Below are 10,316 nucleotides of genomic sequence, written 5' to 3'. Positions count from 1 at the left end.
TTACGAGTTAAGAGAAGACAATAGCTACAATATCAAGAGAGAACATGGTGAACTATTTTATGGAACAGATTCAAAATGTTCAAAGTTGACCATTGATATTAATAATGTATCATAATATATTTTTTTATTAATATTCTACATGGCATTATTTCATTAAAAATATATTATGCATTACATTGTTATGTGTTCATTATTTTTAGAGTAAGCTAGCATATCAAACGTTTAGAATGTCTATTAAAACATTGGAGATGTAAGAAAAGGAATTCGCATACATCTATTGTCAGACACATGGGATAGAGTGAATAAATTTTATTTATCAACATCTTTTCTCAGATACATCATATAAAATTGACAGAATCTACGTGTCAGAGTGAATAATTTTTTCTTTTATCAACATCCTTTGTCAGATACATCAAATAAAAATGACGAAATCTAAATTTCAGAATGAATAAATGCTTTAACAACATCCTTTATCGGATATGTCGGATAAAATTGAGAAAATCTAAGCATCAGAGTGGCTAAATTCGATATCAGCATCCTTTTCTCGGATACATAGGATAAAATATCGGATAAAATTGACAAAATCTAAGTATCAGATTGATTAAATTCTATATCAACATCAACGGGGTTATATATATATCAACGGGGTTACGTGCGCGCACGTAACCCCGTCTAAATTTTTTTTTTCATAATTTACTGAATTAAATTTCTGTATTGTGTATCCAAGAGGTGAATTCAAGAAAGAGTTTGTTACTTACTTCCCTACTTAATCACTTATATACTTACACTTTTTTCATAATGACATAATGACATATCCAACAACGGATGTTGAAAAAGAATTTATTCAATCTGATACCTAGATTTTGACAATGGTATTCCCATGCACGTGAGAAATAGATGTTGATATAGAATTTAATCAATCTGTTACTTAGATTTTGTTAATTTATCCGATATTTTATACTTTGTATCCGAGAAAAGGATGCTGATATAGAATTTAGTCACTCTGATGCTTAGATTTGGTCAATTTTTTGTGACATATCCGATGAAGGATGTTGTTAAAGCATTTATTCATTCTTAAATTTAGATTTCGTCATTTTATTTGATGTATCTGACAAAGGATGTTGATAAAAGAAAAAATTATTCACTCTGAAACATAGATTCTGTCAATTTTATATGATGTATCTGACAAAAGATGTTGATAAATAGAATTTATTCACTCTATCCCATGTGTCTGATAATAGATGTATGCGAATTCCTTTTCTTACATCTCCAATGTTTTAATAGACATTCTAAACGTTTGATATGCGAGCATACTCTAAAAATAATGAACACATAACAATGTAATGCATAAAATATTTTTAATGAAATAATGCCATATAGAATATTAATACAATAAATATATTATAATACATTATTAATATCAATGATCAACTTTTGACATTTTGAATCTGTTCCATAAAATGGTTCACTATGTTCTCTCTTGATATTGTAGCTTTTGTCTTCTCTTAATTCGTAATCGGTAGAATAATCATTATTCCATTTTGAGTCATACACAATATTTACTGGTGTGTCACCGAAAGGTTCAATATGCGTTTCGTCTTTGATACAATATGATTCATTGAGAGTTTGATCGATCTCAGTAACGCTTTCTGGAACTTTTCTTTTTCCAGTTCATATTTATATTCCTTAGTGATATTTTCTACGTATAGTCTTTTTGTTTTTACAGCAATTTTAATATATATTACAACATTATCTTTATAAAGGTAACAGTTTTGGCACGTAGACAAGCTATGGTTTATGATATTAGTAGAAGAGTAGGCCTTTATTTTCCCCTTTGCTTTCATTTGAATGCTAATACCTAACAGATGACAAAAGGTTCTATCAATAGGTAGCATGTTACCTATATCACTAGCTTGAAGATACCCATCTTCATCAACTATTATTTTTATGTTGGCATTCTCTTTGAGTACTAACTTCTCTGGAAATGATACTTTCGCATATCCACCATTTGTATAATTGATTTGTTTTGGTACTCCAAAGAAATTTAATTCTTTATTGTCATGACAACGCACGTATACGTTTCCGATAATGCAACCACTTGTACTTGTTTCATAGTTCAAATACTTCTCCATGTCAGCATTCAATGCTACAATAACACTAACATGTGAACAAATTTCTAATGGGGGGTCATCCACATGTTCAATATGCATTTCATCTTTGCTATTATTTGGTTCATTAATGGTAGTGACCTTTGCTGGCACTTTGTTTTTCATCGATTCATCTTTATATTCCTTAGCAATATTTTCTGCCAATGCCCTTTTTATTTTTCCGGCAATTTCACCGTCTATTACAACATTATTTTTACAAAGGTAACAGTTTCGGCACGTCGACAAGATATGGTTTATGATATTAGTAGAAGAGTATGCATGTCTTCTTTTGATCTTCCGTTGAATGCTAATACCCGAAAGTTGACGATGGGGTGCAACAAGAGGTAACATTTTACCACAAGCACTGGCAAGAAGGTGTCCCTCTTCATCAACTATTATTTTTATGTTGGCATTCTCTTTGACTGCTATCATCTCTGGATATCTCACTCTTGCATATGCACCATAATAAGAGTTGAATTTTTTTGGTACTCCAAAGAAATTAAATTCCTTACTGTCATGACAATGCACGCATACATTTCCAATAGTGCTACCATTTTTACTTGTTTCATAGTTTAAATACATCTCCTTGTTGGCATTCAATGCTACAATAACATTGACATGTGAACACACTTTATTAAAATGCTCCATCTTCACTCTTTTTTTTAAAGATATGACTTATGTGTTTATCGTTACAATGCGTAAAAAAAATACTGATTTAATACATGGAATAGACTAGGTAGTGTCGATATCCGGACATAGAATAACAGTGGGAAAGCCACATCGAGTCTCTGACCAATCACAGAGTATAAATTTTAGAGCTGTAAGTATATTTTGTCATTTTAAGATACGTAAAAAAAAAAAAAAAAATAAAGTTGAATAATTTCGAAGTTAAAAAAAAAATAGTTTGTCTTAATGAGAAAAAAAATATTGAATTAGAACCATCAGTCCTCACTATTATGAGTATCCAAAACTGGACTTAAGTTTCACATTTGAACCAGAGAATGTACCTAAGTTTCACATTTGAACGAGAGAATTGTATTTTCCATAATTTTCTTACAGGAAACTAGAGTTTATGGTCAAAAACCCGTATTAGCTCAGATTCTACAGAAATCGTTTATTTTTCGATCCATAACTGGACTTAAGTTTTCACCTATGAACCAACAAATTGTATTTTCCATAATTTTCTTACAAAAAACTAGACTTTACGGCCAAAAAACCCTTATTAGCTCAGATTTTATAGAAATAGTTTTATTTTTCAATCCAAAAATAAACTAAAGTTTGAGATTTCAACTAGTAAATTGTATTTTCCATAATTGTCATAAAAAAAACTAGAGTTTTCGGCCAAAAACCCTTATTAGCTCAGATTTTACAGAAATAGTTTATTTTTCGATCCAAAAATAGACTAAAGTTTCAGATTTGAACCAGACAATTATATTTTCCATAATTTTCTTACAAAAAACTAGAGTTTACTGCAAAAAACCCTTATTAGCCCAGATTTTATAGAAATAGTTTATTTTTCGATCCATAACTGGACTTAATTTTCACCTATGAGCCAACGAATTGTATTTTCCAGAATTTTCTTACAAAAAACTAGAGTTTAGGGCCAAAAACCCTTAGTAGCTCAGATTTTACAGATATAGTTTATTTTTCGATCCAAAAATAGACTAAAGTTTCAGATTTGAACCAGACAATTGTATTTTCCATAATTTTCTTACAAAAAACTAGAGTTTACTGCAAAAAATCCTTATTAGCTCAGATTTTATAGAAATAGTTTTTTTTTTCGATCCACAACTGGACTTAATTTTTACCTATGAGCCAACGAATTGTATTTTCCATAATTTTCTTACAAAAAACTAGAGTTTGCGGCCAAAAACCCTTATTAGCTCAGATTTTACAAAAATAGTTTATTTTTCGATCCAAAAATAGACTAAAGTTTAAGATTTGTACCAGAGAATTGTATTTTCCATAATTTTCTTACAAAAAACTAGAATTTACGGCCAAAAACCCTTATTAGCTCAGATTTTACAGAAATAGTTTATTTTTCGAACCAAAAATAGAATTAAGTTTCAGATTTGAACCTGACAATTGTACTTTCCATAATTTTCTTACAAAAAACTATAGTTTACGGCAAAAACCCTTATTAGCTCAGATTTTATAGAAATAGTTTATTTTTCGATCCATAACTGGACTTAATTTTCACCTATGAGCCAACGAAATATTTAAAAAAGCTTCTAAAGTAAAGTTTTGGAAAATTTTGAGTTTGGGGGGAAGGGGGATTTCAAAAACATCTTCCCATAATATAATTTATCCTCTAAAGTTGATTCCGATGTTTGTAGCACTCTATGTCTTAACGCTTTAGAAATCTTTAAAAAAAAGGTTCTAAAGTAAAATTTTGGAAAATTTTGAGTTTGGGGGGAAGGGGGAGTTCAAAAATATCTTCCCATAAAATAATTTGTCCTCTAAAGTTGATTCTGATGTTTGTAGCGCTCTATGTCTTAGCGCCTTAGAAATCTTTAAAAAAAAGGTTCTAAAGTAAAATTTTGGAAAATTTTGAGTTTAGGGGGAAGGGGGATTTCAAAAACATCTTTCCATAAACAAATTTGTCCTCTAAAGTTGATTCTGATGTTTGTAGCGCTCTATGTCTTAGCACTTCAGAAATATTTAAAAAAGGTTCTAAAGTAAAATTTTGGAAAATTTTGATTTGGGGGGAAGGGGGATTTCAAAAACATCTTCCCATGATATAAATTACGCCCTAAAGTCAATTCTGAGTTTAGGGTAGTATTCTTTAATTAACGATTTTAATATCAATTTTGTAGTATATCATAACGCTAGACCCTATTTTAAATTGACAACATTGATCAAACATCACTTATGCATCGCATTTCAAAGGGTTTACTTACCTTTAATTTTACCATAAAAAGAATCTACACACACACACACACACACACACACACACACACACACACACACACACACACACACACACACACACACACACACACACACACACACACACACACACACACACACACACACACACACACACACACACACACACACACACACACACACACACACACACACACACACACACACACACACACACACACACACACACACACACACACACACACACACACACACACACACACACACACACACACACACACACACACACACACACACACACACACACACACACACACACACACACACACACACACACACACACACACACACACACACACACACACACACACACACACACACACACACACACACACACACACACACACACACACACACACACACACACACACACACACACACACACACACACACACACACACACACACACACACACACACACACACACACACACACACACACACACACACACACACACACACACACACACACACACACACACACACACACACACACACACACACACACACACACACACACACACACACACACACACACACACATACAGTCCCGTTTTTTTAGTTCAGAATCAAATGACGTGACTGCTCTAACACATTTTCTTTGTTAAGGGCATTGTTTTCAGCAATATATGTATCTGAACAGCTTAAAAAAAATAAAATAAAAAAAATAAAAAAAATAAAGGATAACTTGCCAAAAGGGATGCTTAAATACTTCAATGATGAAGGATAAATTTACTTTAAGGTATGAAGGAGGAGGAAAATGAAATCTGCTGGATTGAATTGGTTAAGGGGGAACTTATAAAACCATGTTAGTCCCGACATAAAAAGAAAAATATGAAATTACAATTTTTAATGAAAAAAGCCCCCACATGCAGTTATGCAGATTTTGGTAGTAGCGGGCACCATATTTAGAAAAAGAAACGTGAGTGAAAAATCAGCAAAAATAAGCTAAAAACACCAAACAGCTTAACCAAATTTCACTTTCCTTTTAAGGTTTGGTTGTCTTCGGGAATAAAAAACAATGTTATTTTTGTGGATGAAAAGCATTGTGAAATTTAAATAGTTAATTTTGCTTAATTTCTTTCACGGTTCCATGTGGCAACGCTGACTTACATGTTATAGTGCTCAACAAAATTTAAAATTTTGAAACAACCAAAAGAAATGTTTTAGAAAATTGCGGTGACCAAGATCTGTCCGCTGCCGCCAAATCTCTGATCGATGCTGATGCATCAGGAGAATATCTCGTGCTAGCAGGACACGACGCGCGTAAAGCGTTTGACAGTCTGATTCAGGCTGCTATGCTTCTCCGTGCAGCAAAACGTTGGGTAATTTCTTCATATACTAGATCTATTTGTAATATGCATTTTCGTATTTTATTTTGAATTTTCCTACTCGTCACAATTCGACCTAAAAACTATATTGCGTAATCTGTCCAAATCTCTTATCTGACAAATGTTCACTAGGTAACAAAATCTAATGTGGCAGCAATTATGTAACTAGTAGATACATTAGAAATCATTTTATTGCTAATTATAGTAATTAGTATTAATGAATGAACATTGAACATATTTAGAACATATTAGAACATATTTAGAATGAATGACTATATTTAGTTCATTGTTCTGGACCTTGATGCATTCCTTAATTTGTGAAGAATCTGTGTGCTACTACTGCTAATACTATTCTGAGGATTGCTATTACTGTGACTAACAATCTTCTGAATATTATTATTCACAATGTGAATTGCTACAAAAATGAAAAAAAACTCAAAAATTAGAGAAATCAAAGAAGCTTTACTCGAGTCGTTAATCAAACAGTTCGTGGTAACGAACTGTAAGTAAGGAGCGACCCGGCTCAATGGTAACCGAAACTGTAGAAAACGGAATTTTGATACCAATAGATACATCAAAAGAATCAGATTTTAATACTGATTTCAAATATATAAGTTTCAACAAGTTACGCGCCTGAGAAAATTTGGCTGATTTTAAAAAAAGGGGGAAAGTCGGAAAGACCCCATGAAAGCTATAGAACCTTAATGCAAATCACACCATCATATTCAGCGTATCAGATAACCCTACTGCGGAGGTTTCAAGCTCCTATCTACAATAATGTGGAATTTTGCATTTTTTGCCAGAAGAAAGATTACGGATGATTGTTTATTTGTTTGTTTTTTGTTTTTTTTTTTCCCAGGGGTGATCGTATCGACCCAGTGGTCCTAGAATATCGTGGGAGGGCTCATTCGAACGGAAATGAAAAGTTCTAGTGCCATTTTTAAGTGACCAAAAAAATGGAGGGCAACTAGGCCCCCTCACACGCTCATTTTTTTCCCTAAGTCACCCGATCAAAATTTTGAGATAGCCATTTTTGTTCAACATGGTCGAAAATATGATAGCTATGTCTTTTAGGATGACTTAATCCCCCGAAGTCCCTGGGGGGAGGGCTGAAAGTTATGAACTTTACCCAATTATAACATATAATATTGGTTATTGGGAAGTATACAGACGTTTTCAGAGAGGATTTTTTCTGGTAGTGGGGGGGGGGGAGTGGGTCGGGGGTTATGTGGGAGGATATTACCATGAAGGAATTTTTCCTGGGAGAAGGGAAATTGCTATGAAGGGGGCGCCGGATTTCCCAGCATTATTTAAATAAAGATCAGAAATTGTATATACAAAAAACTAGTTTTTTAACTGAAAGTAAGGAGCAACCTCAAAACTTAAAACGACAGAAAACATTACGTATGTGATTGGGTTCATTCCCTAGTAAATACCTCGCTCTTTAAGCCAAAGATTATTTAGTACTTTCATAAGAGCTATTTATTCTAATAAACGGCATTTGTGATTAATGGGTCATTTTTAAAGAATTGAAACAAAATTCGAACTTTAGATTAAAGAGCAAGGTATTGACTAGGGGACGAACCCTCTAATACACGTATTAAAAATTTAAGAATAATGAAGTTCGTTACGTAAGTTAATTCGTAAGTTACATATATTTATTACTAATAAAAACGTTCGTAAATAAAATTAAACAGGTTTCGAGAAAGCCATTTAACTAAATAAAAGTAAAATTAATATTCAAATTTTGTTTTTATTATTTATGCATGGTGAGCCAAAATCAAAACCTGCATTAATTCAAAAACGTTCAAAAATTAAATAAAAAAAACAAGTTTTTTTTAACTGACAGTAAGGAACGACGTTAAAACTTAAAACGAACAGAAATTATTCCGTATATGAAAGGGGCTGTCCCCTCCTCAACCCCTCGCTCTTTACGCTAAAGTTTGACTTTCAAACAAATCTTATTTTTTTTAAAAAATGAAAAACTTTATCGTAAAGAGATAGGCGTTGAGGAGGGGACAGCCCCTTTCACATACGGAATAATTTCTGTTCGTTTTAAGTTTTAACGTCGTTCTTACTTTCAGTTAAAAAAACTTGTTTTTGTTAATTTAATCTCAATATAGGTTGTCATAGCCTTGAGGTCTTGGGAATACGCCAGGCAACTGTAAATAAGACAACTGCTCATATATGTAAATATGCTAATAAATAGGTGACATAAATAAATATAAATTAGATAGCTTTTTTGTGGGGGGGGGAGGGGGTGACATGCATTTATGTTACTCATTTTAATTTTGTATTTATGAATACTATAACGTTTTGGCTTTAAATACATTATTAACAACTGTTACTATTATTATTGTACATAAATTATTCTCGCACTCCGTGGCCCAAGTCGGGCCTTGGGTCTTGAATAACCTCCTTCCCTTTAAAATTCTTACATATTCTTACATTCTTGCCTCGTTGAACCTTTTTCAACTTATGACCATTCAAGACTCGTTGCGAGAACCATCCTGAATAATTAAAAGTTAATTGCGTAAATATTTGTTTTGTGCTAATAAATTGAATGAAAATGCGCATATCTAGAAAGTTATTTCCAAGCTCACCAAACCAACTAAGAACCTGCAACGGCTAATCTAAGGTCTCAGCTCTGCCAAAATCATCCTACCTAATTCCAACTGATTTTGCTAGTAATGCTCCTATCCCCACTGCTCAGTCTGTAAGCCCTCTTTGTACGAATACTCCTTAATGAACGGTGGGCTTGTTGAAATCAGAATCATACAATGACTCTCAGCATGCATAATCAAGAGCTCTAAATGAAGTCCTAGTGATAGAAAGCCATTCCTCTACCTATTATGCCCTTTTCTGCCTATAATAATCAAGGTCTACTTGGGCAATGGTCATACATGACAGAACATTCATCAATATACCCCCCTGATATTGCTCTTACGCAGTATTTTGACTAATTTTCACCGATTTTTTTTTTTTGGGGGGGGGGTTATCAACTCCCCCTTATAAGTGACGTCCATGGTACTAATTTTGCCTGCTTAGCTAGCGTTTCTGCGAAATCAGTGAACCAAAATAAATACGCATCATGGTTGCCCTTTTAGGGGGCAACCTGGCCCCCTGGCAGGGTAGCCGCTAGCAAAGATCGATCCTTAACCTATAGTAACCAAAAAATTTTTACTTGCTTAAAAAAATCTGTCAAGTGAGGAAGAATTACCATTTGAAACAGATTCAAGAATGGCACCTGTTACTTCAATTAATCTTAATGATAAACTTTCTTCTGAAAACAAATTGGTGTGGACTTAAAAAAATATCCCGAAACCCACCAATATGGTGTCAGATTGAAGTGAAACTAGTACAATTTGAACCACAATAGGCGAAAGTTCCATTTAGGAGAATTACAATCCCCTGATGCAGCGGCGTATTTCCTTTTTCGTTCTCTGAAACATCAAAGAGGACTCATTTGAAAGGAACTTACTACATGTAGTGCCTTTTGTAATTAAAAGAAGATAATATTAAAATAAAACACAGTTTTCGACATGAAATAAGGTTTCACGTGACAATAGAGAGGTGCCAACAAGGAATTAAGAACGGTGACTAGGAGGTGTCGTAAAGGGGTACTTTGTACGTTTAAACACGGTATTTCACGTATATTACACGGTGACTAGGAGGTGTCGTAAAGGGGTACTTTGTGCGTATAAACACGGTATTATACGTATTTTACACGGTGACTAGGAGGTATCGTAAAGGGGTTCTTTGTATGTTTAAACACGGTATAATGATACTCAGGAGGGATTAAAGAACTTAAACCTGACAAAAAAAAAACATTTATAATAAACGTTCATAAAATCTAAGAGAAATCGAACTTTTGAAAACATTTTGTCGTG

This window comes from Artemia sp. Qi Xiang Cuo, chromosome 4 (genome assembly GCF_049724085.1).
Source record: "Artemia sp. Qi Xiang Cuo chromosome 4, ASM4972408v1, whole genome shotgun sequence".
Taxonomy (NCBI): Eukaryota; Metazoa; Arthropoda; class Branchiopoda; order Anostraca; family Artemiidae; genus Artemia; species Artemia sp. Qi Xiang Cuo.
This window is presented reverse-complemented; position numbering follows the sequence as displayed.